At 34.4% G+C, this 22,532-nt stretch overlaps 2 long non-coding RNA genes across 2 annotated transcripts in view; one reads left to right on the top strand and one right to left on the bottom strand.

Annotated features, from left to right (window-relative positions):
* Positions 1-4,107, top strand: part of LOC143228638 (uncharacterized) — a 39,977-nt gene extending 35,870 nt beyond the window's left edge. The window contains exon 4 of the long non-coding RNA XR_013015369.1: positions 2,273-4,107. This is a non-coding gene — a long non-coding RNA (uncharacterized LOC143228638). The remainder of the gene's footprint in view (positions 1-2,272) is intronic.
* On the bottom strand, positions 1,570-21,937 carry LOC143228646 (uncharacterized). Its single transcript, XR_013015371.1, has 2 exons — positions 21,619-21,937; positions 1,570-2,652 (listed from the first exon to the last, which is right to left on the bottom strand). It is a non-coding gene; the product is annotated as an uncharacterized LOC143228646 (long non-coding RNA).
* Between the last annotated feature and the right edge of the window lie 595 nt (positions 21,938-22,532).

Raw genomic sequence — 22,532 nt, 5'->3', positions numbered from 1 at the left:
TTTACTATTTATTTTGATTAAATTTGGAAATTTAATCGCTTTTCATTCCAAGCAAGACCATTTGCTGTGAACACGTGGAATCGAACCACGAAGTTTAGCGTTATAAGTCCATAAATTTACTGCTTTACCATCGGAGGACAGTTCATTTGTTAGACAAACAATGAAATATAGATTACTTTTTCCATTTTCATCACGATGGTATCAGAAAACAACTACTGTTGTTTTCACACTGCAAATTCACACAATTAACTATCTTCACTTCGTCTACCACAAAAAATCGAACCCCATATTTTAGTCTCGTACGTTCGTAAGCCTACAGCCAACACACAGGGGTTACAAGTGTTATGATTGCAAGAAATGTTTTTACAATATTTACCAAATAAATTTATGCACTAAGATTATGAAATTCAAATAATTAACAAATTAATTTGTTTTAACTTCGTCTATAAATCAATGCAGCTACTTGCCCCTCAACCTCATGATCCTAAAATTTATATTTCCTCTTCGACAATTAGTTCCAACTAAACTTCATACGACTTTCGAGCGTTAGGATAATACTGCTTAGAAAATACAATTACTTTCATTAATGTACAGACTTAGAAACAGAAATATGTATTTTAGTGACTAACTGAGTTACAATTCCATAGTTAATGTCCATCAGTGAGGAAATATAGTTACACAATATACTGATAAGTTGTACAATGCTATTTTATGCTTTCATTGCAAACTGAAACAAGATTTTACTGAAAGAAACCACGAAGCTATATTGTTTATAGCTATATGTCATAGCTAGATATGACATATCTCTTCAGGAATATTTGTTCAATTTTCCAAAGAAGCCGTTCGCTCAATACAAGAGCTCATCAAGTCTGATTCGAAACGCTTTTCACATCTGTTCAGCTTTTTATGATATTCTAACAAGTTAGGAGTGAAATAGAATATATTATAGCATGCGTTAATAACGCTACACCTGTAATATCCGGTGTTGACGAGGCATTTTGCAGGATATTAAGGCTTACTGGGTCGATTGGGTTACGTCAGGAAATACTAGTAATAGAATATAATATAAATAGTTGATATAAAATAGTGTTTATATCAACTTTCACAAACGACGACTGTTAACATGTGAACTAGAATAAATAAGTGATTAACATTTTTATTTATTTAAATCATTTACAAACTAGATTTTTAGGAAAGGATAATTGACATAGTATCATTTATTTATTTTGTATTTAACATCGAGTATTGTTTACGTTTCGCTGGTGATGATGGTTACGAGTGTAATATATACTTAACTCTTGTCGTTGTACGCTTTGCAGATTAAAAGTCCGTTTCCTTTTAAGCTATATATGTTTCTATATGTCACACTTACGAATACGGAACTCTACCTTTGTTTTATATCTCTCTTAAATACGTTTTCTGCCTTCTCTCTCATTATTGTGTACAGAAGTCTGCCATTTAGCGTTGTTATTTGATCTCTTTGCGTTTATTGGTATTTTATATTGTATTTTCAATCTCGTCATGATTGGTTTTTGTTCATGTCTAGTGAACACACCTCATATCAATAGTGTTATCTCACTTCTGCGCATGTTGCTTATTTATTTACAAACACGCTAAAAGCACAATAAAGCTGAGTATATTTTCCCAGCGAGGAAGTAACAAACATATTGATGAATAACCAATCTTATAAGTTATTTTATGACGAGTATAACATTATTTTTATTTACACAGAGGCGCCCTCTTTCTTTCGTAATCTTTTCCCACACAACCGACGGATTTCCATTTGATAACTATGGATTATCATTATAAACATATTTATATAATATAACCTGGTATCTAACAGAATTACAGTATGCATAAGCAGCAACAGCAGACATGTTATGGATAAAAATCATACGTTCCTTATTTCGTTGGAAGAGAATGCTTGGTCATTTTTTTCACACGAGTTATAAAGAGTTGGGGCAGAAAATTGTAATTTTTGGAATGTATTTTTCACATTATTTTAATATATTATAGAGAGATGTAATTTTTTATATTTCCCAACACCATGTATATTTTGAAAGTAATTCTAACGCAATTAATACAACAATATAAGTATTTTTCTTGTAGGCAGGTGATTGAAAGGATTTCCTGAGTTTTTTAATCATATCAATCAAGAAATGTGTTATCCTTTGTTCCCACCAGGGGATGAGATAGATAATTAATCACCATCTTTTCATCACAGATTTTTTTGGAGAGGAAACTTAGATTTGACTTCTTTTTTCTTCTGCAGCTTGTTCTAATGAAAGCTGTCCTGACAGGCGAATATTGGTGTTTTCTGTATATAAAGGAGAACAACACCCGGAAACTGACGCCGCAGGTGTTACAGTGACGTCAATTCCTCACAGCGTGCTCCCCAGTTCTCCACACTGAATAGCTTGAAGAATGGCTGACGCTGGTGACAGAAGACGGGAATCATTAGAGCATTTCATGACCTTTGTTTGCTTGAAATTCGTCCATTTTTAAAAGTTCATAAATCCTTTCCAGCATGGACGATTAGAAAAGAACCAATGTTGACAATGATAACGACTTTGTTTGTTTGTTTTTTCTTACACTGGATGGCAAGTTTGCAGACGATTTCCCACAAAAACCGCCACTTGCGAATCACACCATCTGAAAATTAAAAATCATAGAGGTAAATAGGTTAATAAAATATCGCTTATAAATTACTATTGGCAATCCCATTTTTCGTTAGTGAAAGTGTAGCTCAACAGCTGGCGGTGGACGATGTTGACTAGCTGTCTTCCCCTAGTGTGTCGCGTTTAAATTAGAAATAGCTAACACAAGTATCTCTCGTAGTAGTTTGGGTGAAATTATTCTTACTAGCATTTGTACACGTGTGAAGGATTTTACTATTTATAGTTACGAAATAATTCTAAGTTAGAAATATAAACGCAATAACCAGTAACAGGTGATTAAAAATAAATATGTGTTCGTTTACATTCACGTAAACTATGTGTGACACTTGGTTCTGAAAAATCGCAGGATAACCACACGACAAGACACTCTTTTGGAAGAAATACTTTTAAAAAATGCACACTAAAACGGATACATAGATTTGGTTATATAGATCGATTGCTTGAGTCACTTCAATCAGAATGTTTCCTATCTTCCATTCCAAGTACTGTTATATCATTCAGCCGTCAGGCCCGTATAGCCTATTGGAAATTGGAGATGAACTTCAATCTGGAATGAATTCAAACGGAGACGCCTTTGGCGAATGGTAATTAATGAGAGAAAGTATCTTTTCGCTTGCGTGCTCTGCCGTTTTACATTAAATGAAGCATTCGTCTTTACAGATATGAGAAAAATTGCTTGTCTAGCACTCCAGAGACAAGAAGAACGACACCCAACTCCAGGACTAACTGCTGCGTTGCGTGCTGAGTGCTTTGAGCAAAACCTATCTCTAAAAGCCGCTATCGACGACACAAAGAAGGAGAACCATAATACGAAACACACGCAAGTTTACACCTTTCGAATAATTTCTTGTGATGAAAAACTATGTCACGATTTGGGAATACTAAAGCTATCAGGATAATATGACAGGTAATTACAATAAACGTCTGATAGGTGTTTCTTGAAACAAAACAAAGAATAAATGTAAAGACGAATAATGTAAAAAAAAGTGAATTTTGAAAGACTTTAGTTTATAAAGGAAAAGCAGTTACTATAACACATTGAAGACAGGATGGAAGAACGTAACGTGTTAACGATATAATCCAAAAAATTAACATGATAAAGGTAAAGTCAAAGAGCTTTACAAGTTAAAAGTAAAACCAAAGAATTGTGCATTAAAGATAAAATCAAAAAAGCATGACACGTTAAAAGTAGAATCCGAAAAGTTAACATGGTGAGGACTGAAATCACTTTTCAATGTTTATGTATGTAAAAAAGGAATAGTTCGTTATAAACCCCTTGTAATTAACCCTACCAATACCCATTTGGATGAGATGACATCTTATATAGTATTTAATCATACGCTATGCGTAGTATTATGTTAAAATAATGGTATGTAATGTGTTTAATTAAACACTTTCGAATTAAGCCACCAATAAATACGTGAATGAGATGACATCACACTGTGTATTTATCTATTGGTTTCATCCGTCACGCGAATTGACGTTCATATGTTACGTACTCACTATCACTTTAAAATTCAGACACGTTAGATTCTTGGACATTACCTTAAATCATAAAGTATTTCTTATCGTTAAAACTTGTATACTTGAGAATAATCGCACCAGTGATCGAAACGTCGGACCCGTTTTAGAAATACCCTTCCTTGTTGTAAAAGCTGTAACTTATAATAAAATTATATATTCCTTCATGTTTGTATTACAAAGTGTACAGGCGCAGTCTGAGGTGTTTCAAACAGTTTAAATGTACAACAATACCATATTTATTATTGCGTGTGATGAAGCTTCACTCGAAACTGCACATTTTCATTTCCCTCAATTCTTTAAGATTATCCACTATTAATTTCAAGCTAGTAGAGTGTAAAAGTGACAATTCAACTCTATCTTCTGTCTGATGTCACAAGTAATATTTCGATCAATAACCTAATTAATCGGCTAGTTTGGACCCTCATATTGCGAGTCGCTGGTTCGAATCCCCGTCACCACAAACATTCTTACCCGTTCAGCCGTGGGGGCGTTATAATGTAACGGTCAATCCCACTATTCGTTAGTGAAAGAGTATCGCAAGAATTGGCGGTGGGTAGTGATGACCCCTCTAGTCTTACCCTGCTAAATTAGGAACGGTTAGCGCAGACAGCCCTCATGTAGCTTTGCGCGAAATTCAAAAACAAACAAAGGGGTTAATATACTTTACTCATTTTAGAATAACGATAAACGGACATAAAGTTGAAAACCATTTTTCGTTTTAATGGGTTTTAAGAAAATTCCTGACTTCATATTTTGTTTATTATGTATGAGTATAACCTAAATTTCCGTTTTATAGTTCAGGCGAGTACTAGAGAATGTTTGTATATACACGTATCATTTCATACACAGTGACTGTGGAAGGTTTTTGAGTTTTATATTAAACCTCGATATTCATTTCCGATCAAAACAAGCACCAGTTAAGTCGAAACTACATATCAACCTTGTAGTAAGTACAGGTACTTAAATATACTGTAATACATTCTAAAGTATAAATATTATAATGCATTGTTTCATCAGTTCGATACCTCCGTTTTGAACTATATTTTCGTCTCTTGCTGGATCTTCAGTGCTAATCTGTTTTCATTTTTTGTGTTTTAAACAAGTCAAGAGTCAATTTGAAGGTCAAATAGCTAAGCTAAAAGGTTTCTGGAGATACACGAGGGTGTGTGTGCGTATGTGTTTTGTTATAGCAAAGCCACATCGGACTATCTGCTGAGTCCACCGAGAGGAGCCATACACGAGGGAGGAAATACACAGGGTGCCTCAGTAGTTTACTTGCCCCATAGAAATTAGAGACTCCAGCAAGAATGCATCAAGCAGATCACATGAAAAACCTCATTCCTCTATGAATTCACTCTTTAGGAACGTCCCATATAATCTAATAACTAATTATTTGAGTATCCTTACAGAAATTATCATTTTTCCACAGTTTGTCTTTATTTCCACAAAATAATCAAATATATCACGAAAGTTTATTTACCGGAATGACACCAAACGTGCAAAAAATGGACTAAATTATCAAGACAGAAAACCCAAAATGCAGGAACATTCTTTAACTGTAGACCAGAAGGTTGAAAAAATTAAAAATTAAGCACATTAACGCTATAAATCCCAACATCAACTTCACATGTGAACAGGAATAAAGCAATCAAATATCATTTCTTAACTTCAAAATTACAAGAACCGATACACAATTGAAAACAGAAATCCACCGAAAAATCACCCATACTGGACTATACATTCCTTGGGACTCAGCACATGAAACAAAACAAAAGCTCAACATATTAAGAAACCAAATAAACATAGCCGTAAAACTATGCTCACCAGATAAAATTAGACAAAATAAAACAATACTTCATCAACATCAATAAGTTTCCTCCACAAACCGTAGAAAACATTATACGCACACACCTAGACAAAAGCAAAATCAACTTACAAAAGTAAATATATCTCACGAATCAAAAAATCACTAAACCATATACAGCTGCATACCATATATTCTCGACATCAGCAGAAAAATAACCAACATTTGGCAAAAACTGGTAACAAAATATGACATTCCAGTTAATACCAAATTTATTCAAAACCTAGGCACAAAACTGAGGTCTATACTATGTAAAAACTACACTGACAAACACCACACCAACATTATTTATAAAATACAATGTGATAACTGCCACGACTTCTATATTGGAGAAACAAGTAGAAAATGGAAACCAGATTTAAAGAACATAAAAGTCACCTTCACACGTTTTCGAACACTGCAAGTCAAATAAACACAACATAACCATAGAAAACACTCAAATACTAAATAAAGAAACAAGCATAAACAAACGCAAAATTAAACAAGCCTTACTCATACAACAACCCAAGACCAAAATAAAGGCTCACCTTTATACCTATGTTAAAATATAATATAATAAATAATAATAAAAAAATAAATAATATAATATTGTATATTCAAACATCTAAGCCCGCCCTCTACATTCCAACACTCATTACACAACCCCTTTCAAACATGTGGTCAGCTTCCGGTCAGTTATCTCTCTCTTTCTTTGTGAACCTGACGATGACCGAAGAAGGTCGAAACGTTGCTAACTCCTCTACGTAAAAAATTTTCTCAACTCAAACGAGCCGTTTTTACATATATATTTCTCTACAAGTGGGTTTTCTCTACATCACTGATTATGTATATTATGTGTTTGTTGGTACAATGTGTGTTATGTGTTTGTTGGTACAATGTATATTATGTGTTTGTTGGTATAATGTGTGTTATGTGTTTGTTGGTACTATGTATATTATGTGTTTGTTGGTACAATGTGTGTTATGTGTTTGTTGGTACTATGTATATTATGTATTTGTTGGTACAATGTGTGTTATGTGTTTGTTGGTACAATGTGTGTTATGTGTTTGTTGGTACTATGTGTGTTATGTGTTTGTTGGTACTATGTGTGTTATATGTTTGTTGATACTATGTGTGTTATGTGTTTGTTGGTACAATGTGTGTTATGTGTTTGTTGGTACTATGTATGCTATACTTTTGTTGGTACTATATATGTTATCCGTCTGTTAGCATTATGTATGTTATACGTCTGTTAACACTATGCATGTTATCCGTTTTTTATGTATGTATGTTGTATGCTATGTGTCTGTTGGTATTGTGTATGCTATGTGTTTGTCCTATTTTCGTTGGAACTGTCTGTGTTATGTGTTCGTTAGTACTATGTATGCTATGTGTCTGTTGGTACTGTGTATGTTATGTGTTTGTCCTATTTTCGTTGGAACTGTCTGTGTTATGTGTTCGTTAGTACTATGTATGCTATGTGTCTGTTGGTACTGTGTATGTTATGTGTTTGTCCTATTTTCGTTGGAACTGCCTGTGTTATGTGTTCGTTGGTACTATGTATGCTATGTGTCTGTTGGTACTGTGTATGTTATGTGTTTGTCCTATTTTCGTTGGAACTGCCTGTGTTATGTGTTCGTTAGTACTATGTATGCTATGTGTCTGTTGATATTGTGTATGTTATGTGTTTGTCCTATTTTCGTTGCAACTGCCTGTGTTATCTAGCACTACTAGACATATAGTGTTTGTTTGGTATTATAAGTATTATATAAGTGACGTATTAAGTGGTATTGTATTATCTGGGTAGTGTGTCAGGTAATACAGTATGGATAACGTAGATGCCCCTTGGTGATATATAAGTTATATTTTACTAGACATATATACGTGGCATGTTAGATGACATCATATCGAGGACATGATAGCTGATATTATATAGATAACGGATTAGTTGGTATTAAATTGGTAATGGATTAGATGGTATTACTGGAATTATATAGATAACGGATTAGTTGGTATTATTGATATTCTAATGTATTTTTATGCTGTAAGATTGCAAACACATAATAAGGTTTATTATAGTAATGTATAACTATCAGTTGTAGGCATGTTTGATGTTCCCTAATTTCAACCTATCAATAAGCTCTATATAATTATTAAATATATAATGTAGTACATTTGAGAATGAACTAAGTTGGAGGATATTTAGTTTCGATGACTTATAACTCTAGAACTAGAATTAGAGCTCTATCCTTACAGAGGGTTCAGCGCAGACAGCCCATTATATTGCTTTACGATTAAAATAAGCTACCTAACCTTCCTCGCAATCGCGAGGCGTGTCCGTCAACTGATCAGCCCTTTGGGGCGTCGATTTTTACTGGTCATTAATATTTTATTTACACGGTACTTCTTTCTGGAACCTTTCGATTCCGATAAATCAACGAAGCATTTATTACCAACAGACGAAACTCCACTCAGTATGTATCGTTAGGTTACAGTTCTTGATTTAAATAAGTAGTAAATGAAATAAGTTTCTTAAGCTTGAAACATAAACACAAGCAAGCATATGACGCTAAATTTTGAAGGTTTTGTGTTTAATCGATTTCGCGAAGAAAGAAACTTTTTCTCGAACCCACTTCAGACTAGTTTTGTAGCAATCCGAAACGTGAAGGCCCGGCATGGCCTAGCGCGTAAGGCGTGCGACTCGTAATCCGAGGGTCGCGGGTTCGCGCCCGCGTCGCGCTAAACATGCTCGCCCTCCCAGCCGTGGGGGTGTTTAATGTTACGGTCAATCCCACTATTCGTTGGTAAAGAGTAGCCCAAGAGTTGGCGGTGGGTGGTGATGACTAGCTGCCTTCCCTCCAGTCTTACACTGCTAAATTAGGGACGGCTAGCACAGATAGCCCTCGAGTAGCTTTGTGCGAAATTTCCAAACAAACAAACAAACAAACCGAAACGTGAAGAGTCATGGGAGATCCGTTGATCCCATATATGGTTATATTTTTTCAGATTTGTCACCTTGAGTAAATTTAACTTCAATTTATGTGAGAAGATACATATACATATGAATGTTTCATCAGCCGTTTTTTTCTTCATATACTAAAAATTCTAATGAATACTGACTATTCAGTTTTTGCTTTCAATAACAAAGTCTTGAATGAAACTAATATTTATTCATCTACTTGTATTACTACGTCAGTGGTCGTTTCATGCTTACATCTGTAATCCACAATATTGACTTACAGGAGTTAACAACCGTGTATGTTATTCATTTACTATTTAAATGGAGCACTATATAAGGTACTCCATAGTGTCCCAAAGAAATGGGACCGGCCAAGTGTGTTTAAGGCGTTCGACTGGTAATCCGCGGGTCGCGGGTTCGATTCCCGATCGTACCAAACATTTTCAGCCTTGGTGGCATTATAATATGACAGTCAACCCTCCTATTTGTTGGCAAAAGAGTAGCCCAAGAGTGGGTGGCGATGATTAGCTGCCTTCCCTCTAGTCTTACACTGTTAAATTAGGGACGGCTAGCGCAGATAACCCTCGAGTAGCTTTGCACGTAATTCAAAAGAAATTAAAAACAGATTGGAGTTTGAGTCCGCAGCGTTCATTTTGTTTTGGGAAGAAGGGACGACGCATTTTTTACACTAAATTTGAATGCCACAAACCAGAGTAGTTTATAAGATCGAAACCACGTATAACTGTCAAGTTGTGCCTTTCCATTTTGAAATGTTACGTTATTGTTGAAAATCGACTCCATTTTTAAGGGCTAAATAGTACGAATCTCCACACATTGTTTCTACTGTACACAATTATTTACTTAATTTCGTTAAAAAGAAAAGTATCGAATAAAACATTTCTAGTGCAAAATATATTTTCTTGATATTCCAGTACTGCTAATAAGGAAAGTTTTGTGATGAACGTATAAAGAATATCGTACTGATTGTGCGCACTAAATACAACTATACAAAACTATTGTTCTCTGCGATACTACCAGTAGTCTCTAGCGGTGAGATAATACATTAGAATCCGTATTACTGATTGGGTCATTTGCAGATAGTTATAAATAAATATTCATAAATCATAACCTGTGCGTCTCTATTAACGAGACCCCCAGTGGTTCATCGGTATGTTTCCGAATTTACAATGCTAAAATCAGGGGTTCGATTCCCCTGGGTGGGCTTAGCAGATAGCCCGATGTGGCTTTCCTATAAGAAAACACACTCTAGCGGTGAGATAATACATTAGAATCTACATTACTGATTGGGCCGTTTGCAGATAGTTATAAATAAATATTAATAAATCATAACCTGTGCGTATCTATCAACAAAATAAGTCGTAAAAACGCACGGAAGCCCAGAACGTTTGTAAACGCGAGTATTAAAGAGCTATGATTTAAGCAAGAAAGACTTGCATAACAAAAGAAACATATAATTATAAACATAGATGTTGTTCGGGTCTTGAATTGGCCCAGCATTAAAGAAAGGGAGGGAGGAAGAGAGAGAAACATCAACAGCCTCTATTATGGGACATTTGCAGCGAGAGCTACACATTTAACGACTGGTTGATTGTCACGCCGATTCGACAAGTTTAGCCGCTTAAATCGGCAGAGCAAATGTGTATAACGTACGAAATGAGGTATTTATCTTCGTTAGTGTCAACGAATAAAAGATCCTCGTTCTGTAGAAGAAGAAAATCTCACAAGGTAGCTTTTTTTCACACCACAAGAAAGACATGAAATATGGAAACGTTAAGCCTAATCTTTAAAAATGTATAAGCTATACAGTAGTTTCCACGTTCCCTTTAAGTTCCAATACTCGACCGCATTAAATATATAAACATAGCGAGCATTAGGTAGGTGCTAAAGGTAGCTCACGCACAAAAAAATTTATCTTATCTTTTTTAATGTTTGTTTATTGTTTAGAACGTTTTCACGTTGTTGAATAGAAAAGTGAACTCAATGTTAACCACACTATCACATCGTGTTGTTAAGAGTTACCCTAAATCACATCGTATTGTTAAGAACTACCCTAAGTCACATCGTATTGTTAAGAGCTACCCTAAATCACATCGTATTGTTAAGAGCTACCCTAAGCCTGATATTCCAGTAGCGAAGAACTGCTAGACTTACTATAATACCTCAAGTATTTGTTGCCATAATTTCACTTTAACGTGATTACATATAATTAGAAAATGCGTAAAAGCCCATAATTATCTCGTGAATACAGAGAAACCCAGCGAGTAATTTCAAGAGTACATCTCAAGAATCTTTTTCTGTTCGAAACCCTGACATATTTGTGTATATAAATATGCATACAGCACATGTGTGTATCACTCTAAACCTAAGCAGGTAGCCTTCGTACGCACTAGAAAATATTAATTAATGACAGCTTTCAAATATCTTTGTAATAATACATGTCCTCATAAACTGTAATTTAATTCAAAAACACATTCTAAGGCCATCTCTGATTTGGTTTACTGCCATAGAATTAATATAGCTATACAAGCAAATGTTTTAAAGAATTGTTGCAATTATACAATAAGGCACGCGGCGGCCCTTTGCTGTGCCTTTCAAGATCCATTGGTTGAGAATCATACAATTACCATGGTATCATTCTACTTCTTATGGTAGCCAAATATTTCTAAGTTCCACATCTTATTTCATCTATATCTCTAAATGTCATAATACGATAAAAGAATGACTAAAAATACATATTATAGAATTTCTTCCCGTTTATTGTAACATCACAATACTGTCGCGTGCAGATAGTTTACATTGCAATCCAACCAATCAGACACTGCTTCGCAAGAATAAATCTTACACAAATAGATGCAGGCGAACTATTCTCAGTAGTAGTGTGGTGAATGTATTCATAGCTCCCAGGACAGAAGTTCTGCATGACAAAAGTGTGGAAATAAACGTGTGGTTAAGGCTACTCCTTGCGGCAAATTTAGAAGAAATTCATTTTCAGCAGGAATTGTATAGAAAGTCTGCATATTGTACGTGCAACTAGTATTGTTGATAAAAGAATGGGTCGAATTAAAAATCCGCAACACTTCACTTTTTTATGTATGCTCTTTAAGTCATACGTAAATATGTAGTAGAGATCTTACCAATGATCTATCTATAGATTCAGATGTAAGTGTTACCTTCAGAACAGAAAGATGCATACTAGGACATCAGAAATCAGTGCTTAAAAGAGACAATTAATAATTGAAAATTTTACTTCATACAGGTGAACTTAAACTGAAATGTTTGGCAATTATCAGCTATAGTTTTTTTTTATGACAAAAAGTGTTATCATAGTTACAAAACAACATATACAGTGAAACATACTAGGTATGCAACACAAAAGTGAGTCATATCTAAACCAGTGATGTTGATTATCTGTACACAATTGATGGTACCCTGACTGCTGATGGGCACAAGCTTCGTTTCATTACCTCAAAATAAGACTTGTTGCGCAGGGATTCATTTTTAAACAAGAGAATGATCTCCAGCATGCAACAAATTTGGTAAAACAGTACTTGAAAGAAATCAAATATAGAGCAATGTAACATTCGCAACCCGTTATGAACCTGGTATTAGCAAACTTAAAATAAAAAATAAATTAACTATTGCAACAAACAAGAGAATGGGCAAGGCTATATTGTGACTTTCAATGGTAGACGTATATAAATGTGTTATATTGTTATACAGTATATCACTATATGATATATCAAAAGTAAAACGATGAAATTCCAACTGCAAGTTATTTTCATTTTTCAATCCCATTTTCAGTCGTTTATACTGTTTAATAAATATGTAATTAGCTCATTATGTTTAATCTAGCTTAACATAAAAATAATGTAATTCGTGACACAAACCTAGGCTCTAGGGTGGTTGCTAAACGCCAATAGGATATTTTTATTCTTGTTTTTCGTAGATATAACGTTATCTTAGAATTTTCCCTTAACATTCTCTCTCCCCCTACCGGTGGCTCAGCGACAGGTATGAGGCCTTATAACGCACAAAATCAAGTTTCGATACCTGCTATGGAAAGAACACAGATAGCTTACTGTATAGCGTTTTGATTAACAACAGAACATACAAACTTTAAATATAAAGCGATTAGTATACAATTAAGTTTTATTAATTCTGTTGTGACAAACTGTTTTGTGTATCTACATAATATATATGCACGTATAATACGTACACTTATTTCTGAGTGGTTATAGAAACAGTAGTAATATACAAACGCATTTCAGTAAGTATCAATGACAATTTCAACTTTTCATTTATTCTGTGTAGTTTGGGCACAAAGCTACGCAACGGGCTATCTGCTCTTTGCCCACAAGAGGGATTAAATCACACATTTTACCGTTATAAGCTTTCAAGCTTACCGTTGAGTTACTGAGAGTCTACAGTTGTATAAACTTTATATATAATCTAATAACAAACATTAAAACAACAAATATATTTTTAAAGTGGCCGTGTTTCAAGGTAAGTTAATAACAAAGCATCGTTTCCTGCAGCTAATAAAAACACGTAAGTTACATTTTGCTTTCTTTGAAAAGTAATAATTGTTAAGAAAAATTCATTGAACAATAATCACAACTAATTCATTGTCAAGATCCCTAAGTTTTTGAGTATCTTAAACCGTTTTATTATACTTAAAGAGTTTTACTACAAACATGAAACACGCTAGTTTCATCAAACGCAACTGATATGTTTTGAACAATGTATATTTAAAACTTTTATGGACAATTTTCCACCCTTCAGTTGTTTAATTTCACTGTTTTAAAAGTAATTATATTTCTGCACTTTTAGACCACACAAACAAAAAAGAAACATTTTCGTTATGATATTGAGGTACTAAGTATCTTGGTGCTAATTTATTTTGTAGAATAGCTTACATTTGTGTTAAAACATTTACATGCAGCATTTTAAACTCTTAATTGAACAGTATTCTAATGTTGAGCTGGTAGCCTTTGTTTTGGTTAGTGTAACCAGATTATGAACTTATAGTTCGTAACCCGTTACCGTAACCAAGCTCTGCCATTCTGTCTGATCAGAGTACCCTAAGAGTTGGTAACAAAAGCTCTTGGCTACTGCCTTCTCTTTAGTCGATCAGTTCAAAATTAGGACGTCTCTATGCAGATAGCTTTTGAATAGCTTTGCACGAAGAGTTTGAAACAAGTAAACAGTACTTCAGTGTTATCACAATAAAGAAACAGTACTTCACTGTTGTCACAACAAACAAACAGTACTTGACTGTTGTCACAACAAACAATCAGTACTTGACTGTTATCACAACAAACAATCAGTACTTGACTGTTGTAACAACAAACAATCAGTACTTGACTGTTGTCACAACAAACAATCAGTACTTCACTGTTTTCACAATAAACAAACAGTACTTCACTGTTGTCACAACAAACAAACAGTACTTGACTGTTGTCACAACAAACAATCAGTACTTCACTGTTATCACAACAAACAATCAGTACTTCACTGTTGTCACAACAAACAATCAGTACTTCACTGTTGTCACAACAAACGATCAGTACTTCACTGTTATCACAACAAACAAACAGTACTTCACTGTTGTCACAACAAAGAATCAGTACTTGACTGTTGTCACAACAAACAATCAGTACTTCACTGTTATCACAACAAACAATCAGTACTTGACTGTTGTCACAACAAACAATCAGTACTTCACTGTTATCACAACAAACAATCAGTACTTCACTGTTGTCACAACAAACAATCAGTACTTGACTGTTGTCACAACAAACAATCAGTACTTCATTGTTATCACAACAAACAAACAGTACTTCACTGTTGTCACAACAAACAAACAGTACTTGACTGTTGTCACAACAAACAATCAGTACTTCACTGTTATCACAACAAACAATCAGTACTTCACTGTTGTCACAACAAACAATCAGTACTTCACTGTTGTCACAACAAACAATCAGTACTTCACTGTTATCACAACAAACAAACAGTACTTCACTGTTGTCACAACAAACAAACAGTACTTGACTGTTGTCACAACAAACAATCAGTACTTCACTGTTATCACAACAAACAAACAGTACTTCACTGTTGTCACAACAAACAATCAGTACTTCACTGTTGTCACAACAAACAATCAGCACTTCACTGTTATCACAACAAACAAACAGTACTTGACTGTTATCACAACAAACAATCAGTACTTGACTGTTATCACAACAAACAATCAGCACTTCACTGTTATCACAACAAACAAACAGTACTTCACTGTTGTCACAACAAACAAACAGTACTTCACTGTTGTCACAACAAACAATCAGTACTTGACTGTTGTCACAACAAACAAACAGTACTTCACTGTTGTCACAACAAACAATCAGTACTTCACTGTTTTCACAACAAACAAACAGTACTTCACTGTTATCACAACAAACAAACAGTACTACACTGTTGTCACAACAAACAAACAGTACTTCACTGTTGTCACAACAAACAATCAGTACTTGACTGTTGTCACAACAAACAATCAGTACTTCACTGTTATCACAACAAACAAACAGTACTTCACTGTTGTCACAACAAAGAATCAGTACTTGACTGTTGTCACAACAAACAATCAGTACTTCACTGTTATCACAACAAACAATCAGTACTTGACTGTTGTCACAACAAACAATCAGTACTTCACTGTTATCACAACAAACAATCAGTACTTCACTGTTGTCACAACAAACAATCAGTACTTGACTGTTGTCACAACAAACAATCAGTACTTCACTGTTATCACAACAAACAAACAGTACTTCACTGTTGTCACAACAAACAAACAGTACTTGACTGTTGTCACAACAAACAATCAGTACTTCACTGTTATCACAACAAACAATCAGTACTTCACTGTTGTCACAACAAACAATCAGTACTTCACTGTTGTCACAACAAACAATCAGCACTTCACTGTTATCACAACAAACAAACAGTACTTGACTGTTATCACAACAAACAATCAGTACTTGACTGTTATCACAACAAACAATCAGCACTTCACTGTTATCACAACAAACAAACAGTACTTCACTGTTGTCACAACAAACAAACAGTACTTCACTGTTGTCACAACAAACAATCAGTACTTGACTGTTGTCACAACAAACAATCAGTACTTCACTGTTGTCACAACAAACAATCAGTACTTCACTGTTTTCACAACAAACAAACAGTACTTCACTGTTATCACAACAAACAAACAGTACTACACTGTTGTCACAACAAACAATCAGTACTTGACTGTTGTCACAACAAACAATCAGTACTTGACTGTTGTCACAACAAACAATCAGTACTTCACTGTTATCACAACAAACAATCAGTACTTCACTGTTGTCACAACAAACAATCAGTACTTGACTGTTGTCACAACAAACAATCAGTACTTCACTGTTATCACAACAAACAAACAGTACTTCACTGTTGTCACAACAAACAAACAGTACTTGACTGTTGTCACAACAAACAATCAGTACTTCACTGTTATCACAACAAACAATCAGTACTTCACTGTTGTCACAACAAACAAACAGTACTTCACTGTTGTCACAACAAACAATCAGTACTTGACTGTTGTCACAACAAACAAACAGTACTTCACTGTTGTCACAACAAACAATCAGTACTTCACTGTTTTCACAACAAACAAACAGTACTTGACTGTTGTCACAACAAACAATCAGTACTTCACTGTTATCACAACAAACAATCAGTACTTCACTGTTGTCACAACAAACAATCAGTACTTCACTGTTATCACAACAACTATACTTTCAACAAGTAGGAGAAGAGTTTGGTTGTATTAAAAAACATTTTGTAAACAGAATACACTCACGAGTGTGTCACAAACGTGTAATAAACATTAAATTTTGTTACCTCTAAAAACGTTGTCCTCAAACTTGTATTTTCTGGGCAAAGGATTTGAGAAACAAAAACCAATTTTGAATCTCTAAAGCTTCTACGAATGCAAGTCGAGAAACGATTTTAAATCCGCTGAACTCGGATAACACCTTTTTTTTCTGAATTTCTGTTATTTCGTACAAACAACCTAAATTATGACAACTTTTCTTGGGTAGCAACCACGCGCTTTTCGTTGTTCTTCAGTTTGTTATCCTACGTTTTTCCCGAATGTGTGAGAACCGAACTGCAATCACCTCATTGTGTTTGACTAATAGAAATGTAATTAAAATAGTTCATCAGACTAAACGCATTTCGTCATGTATTAATCACTGTATCCTGGGCTACATTTATACGGGTTTAGTTTATATCGTGCTGACTAAAATGTAAAATCCTGGCTTATTCGTATCACATACGGTATTATTATCCTACTTATGGTTTCTAGTCCATTTTCTTTCTTGTTATAATTAGTCCAGTCAGTAAAGCTTGTTAGTTCGCCTTTCTAAACTCGGCGGGCTGTAGCTTAGACTGATGAATGCCAAGCCTTTAACGCCCCGAGGTCACCGAGGGTGCTCGTAAAAATAGGTTGTCAGGTATGCCAGACGTCACGGTAGGGGTGCAGAGAAGGGTGTGAAGAGAGTAAAACTAACGGCCAAGAACTCGTCTCCCCACCGTGGGGAGCCCTGCTACCCCTGGAAGTCTCACGCTGAGGCGGGAGCTAACACGGCGGCAGAAAGAAGGAAAAGAAGGCGAGAACTTACCATCATCATTAAAAAGAAATCATAAAGGACTGACTGTGGTTATTTAAAATCAAATGTTGTATAACTATAGCAAAAATTAACATAGTCGATTTCAATTTCAGTTGTACGTACACTACTTTATATTACTTGTAGTTGAGAAGAGCAGGCCTAGCGATGGGAAATAAATAGAAACAGCATATAGTCTCCCACAATATTGGCAACTTTCACCCGATAAAAATGATGTACATGGAATACCGTACTTCATAGATAGTCTCTCTTATCAAAAGATTAGTCTAATACCTGGATGTATGCTTATTATTGCATTAAAAAGGGAGGCAACATATATATTACACTAATTAAAGTGTGATATAGTTTGTTTGTTCTGTGTTTAGGCATTAAACTACACAATAAGCCAAGTGCATTGTGTCAGCCGCGAGCAATCACGACTTATTGCGTTATCAGCCCCTGAAGATTACCGCTGAGCCACCGGGACTTGGTGTAGTTAACGACAGAAAATTGTTAAGTCTTGACGTAACTTATTATTGAATTGCTGGTGTTATGTGTATCGACTTGTATAGGATTAGAGAAGATTTAGGATTTTATGGGATATACAAGCGAATGAATCAGTTAAATGTTTGCTTACAGAATAATTGTTATAGTTAACTACAGATTTTTATGATTGACGAATGATCGTTATACGTAACAATCAAAATAATGTGTCCAACAATTAGTGTTAATGAAACAATACACACGGTACCTTCTACGTAAACAATACAAAATTCCGTTAGTGAAACAAACCTGCTAATACTTAACTGAACATACTGTTAAAACATCCAGATTAGATTAAATTCAATTACCGTAGCTAAATAATTATAAAATTACCAGGAACAACCATGTGTGACAAGAACAAGTCAGGCTGACCAAAGATGGACATCCATCGATGTTTTTTAAAACGCACAGCTAACGAAACAAAACTTTATTCAGATGTCCGGAAAAAATGTTAACTTGATATTGGAAAAGCAAAACATGTTTGAGAAAGTACTAGGCGTTAAAATCTCACATATGGTTGAGCGTTATCTGAACAACATAGAATTATAATTAAATTGGAAGAACTGAAGAAACGGTCAGTAAGCAAATTAATTATATGAATGAACTGTTCATTACCTACACGAACTGAGTGAACATTACGTAGATATAATTGAGTTGGCACAGACAATTTTTACATTGCTCAATGAATTTAGTTAATATGAAATGAAGAAACAAACCGAGAATTATATTTAAAATTAAGCAAATTAACCACCATGCTGACAGACAGAGTGGACTTATGTGTGTGTGTATATATATATTGTATTTTACGTCTTGTAAGACGCTATATCATGGAAGACGAAACCTGATTTTGTAAACACAATTGAAGATGTAACCAACATCTTGATGCAGCCCTAACGTTTTTTCAACCCACTGAGTAAATACAGTCAAATACGTCATATTCTTCACAGTATATCGACAATTTTAGTTAAATTGAATGTTTTGTGCAATTGAAAATACTTGCAATTGGTAATTAATGAGATGACAATCAGTATGAGAGGCTGTTTTGAGTAGACCCTAAGTTAACCCATCACTTTGTCTTGGAAGACGGATAGGAGTTTTTCAAGGTATTTTTAAAGAAAAAAATGCGTCTTACAAGGCTTAAATATGGTATATATATAAAAAAAAAATATAGAGGAAACAAACATTATACCACAAGCAAACTGACGTGGTAAATATAAACAGTTTAACCATTATAAGATTTAATACAGAACATTTATAAACAGAACTAAAACATTACTTAAATGCAACAACAGACAGAAAGTAAGATAATGTTACTTGAAAATAACAAAGCTCATAATAATAGATGACGAATTCTTTGGAAAATAACCAGATACAATGTAAAATATCTAGGATGTAACAGTGGAATGTGGTCCTCTGACACCACGTGAGACACCAAGGATATTGATTTGGACTGTGGTCCTTTAACACCAGGTGAGACAGCAAAGATATTAGAGTGAACTGTGGTTTTCTGATACTATATGAAATGGTTAGGATATCACAGTGGAGTGTGGTCCTTTAATACGACGTGAGATAGCAAAGATATTAAAGTAAACTGTGGTCCCCTTTCGGATGTTTATATTGTATAGAAAGTAGATGAATATCTACAATAAAGGGAAGGACCACAAAACATGAAAACACTTGGAAATGCTTTCAATAAAAGAAAAAATCTCGACACCAATGCTTCCTGTACGCAATAGCTTTATCTATAAAAGGTTGGAAGAAAAACACACACTACGGTAAAACCTTTGATCTGTAAGTTAAACGATGTACATTATCCAATCTGTTCTGCATTTAACAATCCCTTAAAAGTATGTACTAAAACTGTGAAACTGTTTAGTATTTACATATTTCCTAAAATAGTTGTAAATAATTAGGGCGTTTTGGAAGGTAGCTGCACACTTTATGCACAATACGCAAATGTACGCACTCTTAAAAATGTCGGTTCTCGAGGGTTGAGCGCAGAATTTAATGTCATTATTTGGAACCATTTTTCGCTATGAGGTTCTTAACAAAAGGTGTCAAAGTACTCTATTTAGAGCCAATAACAAGGTCAGCTATTTAACTATCTATTTTTATTAATATTATTTTTTCTAGTTCAGAATAATATTCTGATAATTATTTATAATTTAACTCCAGTACAGATAAAATGCAAGCATAAGAAATTATACAGTTCAGACGGGATTAGTTGTTTATTAGGATAATTGTTTTTTACCGTGATAACTAAAATAGTTTTTATTGTTTTAATCTAGAAATTCTCTAGTATACAGAAAATAGCAAGTTTTTTTTGTTTCTTTCTTTTGCTTTTATCCAGGACTTGACTAATCTCTTTAACATTTATACAATTACTCACAAATATACCTGTCGTATTCCGCTGTAACGTTTACGTTCGCCACCTTACGCTCTAAAAATTTTCAGAGTTTTGTAAAAAGTATTTCAAACTTTGAATAAATTTGTCTAGTATATTAAATCAATATACTTTCGCCGTCCAAGGCTTCATCTCTACGGGGCTGGCATGAATGGGTGGTTAGAGCGCTCGACTCGTAATCTATGGGTTACGGGTTCGAATCCTCGCCACACCAAACGTGCTCGTCCTTTCAGCCGTGGGAGAGCTATAATTTGACGGTCAATTCCACTCTTCGTCGGTAAAACGTAGTCTAAGAGATGGCTTCGAGGGTGATTACTAGTTCCTTTCCCTCTAGTCTTACACTGCAAAATTGGAGACGGCTAGCGCAGATAGCCCTCGTGTAGCTTTATGCAAAATTTAAAAAAATAAATAAACAAACAAACAGTCGTCTATATCTCTCGGAGAGTGTCATGAGGGAATTGGACTTCAGACTACCACTATGTTTCCCACGAGCTATTGCACTTATCTTTACCAAATGCTTAAGTGTGAAGCTATATACTTACAAACAACTATTTAACAAATGATATAAAAGCATTTGACATACTATCCCCCAGCCAGTCTCCAAGGATATTTATATCTTCCCCGTGCGTTAAACGATACGCCAGCGTACTGATAACTTTAACTTTTTAATAAGTAATTCTCATACTGCATAAAAACCATGTCAGAAATGTTATCCCCACCTCTCACTTAAATAGGAACACTTAGAGACGAATATGTTTTTAGTGCTGGTGGATTTAATGTAAAAAATAAAGGGTATAACTCATTTTTATTTCGTTTTTAGCATTCAGGCTATAAATTAATATGGATATCTGATTATTAATATCACTATATCCAATAACAGTATTCGATCGACTTAAACATAGTCCCATAAATACCATAAAATATATTACCAAAAAATCGGCTGATGTCATCAAAGTATATGGATCGTTTCAATGCCCCCAAGTTGGTGTAGATAGGTTTAGTCCTACGTTAGGTACATTTTAAATTTAAAGACGCCCAATTAACACTCGAGGTGAGTTATATAGTCTTCTCTTCGTTTAAAAGCTTTCAAAGTAACTTTCTTGTTATTTCAACGTTTTTTTCTTTCTCTCTTAGGTTGACTTAATAACCATTAATAAAAATCTTTGATTGGTCAACGTTATTTAGTTCATACTCATATTCAAAGTAGTCTTTAGGCCTAAGGTTAAGCTATAACACCAACGGAACGACAGGTTTCTTGGTGGCGTAGCCACAGCGTAAATTGTGCAGGGTTAAGGCCTACCTATTCATAATCGTAAATACGGTATTTCCTTATTCTATACTCATATCTCTCTTCCCGTAGCACGCATACAAATACGAATTAAAAACAGGTATTCATGCTAATTTAAATAAATTAGAATGACTTTAACGTTATTCTAAGTTTTATTGTTAGGCAAACCTGAGGCACTGAGTCTTATCTCTAGCTTTTTCCGCCACAAAAAAAAGTACCTTTGAAGAATGGATCACACTCCATCAGTAGCACGTTACTGATATAAAAGTATCCAACTTTTAAAATTTTTTGGGCCAATTGCTTTTATATCATTTACTAAATACCTGTTTCTGTTTATGCCGTTTTATAATATGTCAACATAGTTTCACACTTACAAAACATTTTTTGAGGAAATAAGCCAGAAAGACGTGGGTTTAACTTGATTATGCTTTCTTTGAGATTGTTTTTAGATACATACACATTTCAAATGTTTTATTCATAAAATATCACGATTTGATAGGCTGTTCACGTAAGTTTGGGAAATTTTAAACAAAGTAAAATGAAAGGTGTAAATAC

This window comes from Tachypleus tridentatus, chromosome 1 (genome assembly GCF_004210375.1).
Source record: "Tachypleus tridentatus isolate NWPU-2018 chromosome 1, ASM421037v1, whole genome shotgun sequence".
Classification (NCBI taxonomy): domain Eukaryota; kingdom Metazoa; phylum Arthropoda; class Merostomata; order Xiphosura; family Limulidae; genus Tachypleus; species Tachypleus tridentatus.
Note: the sequence above shows the minus strand (reverse complement) of the source record. Positions and strands in the feature narration are given on the sequence as shown.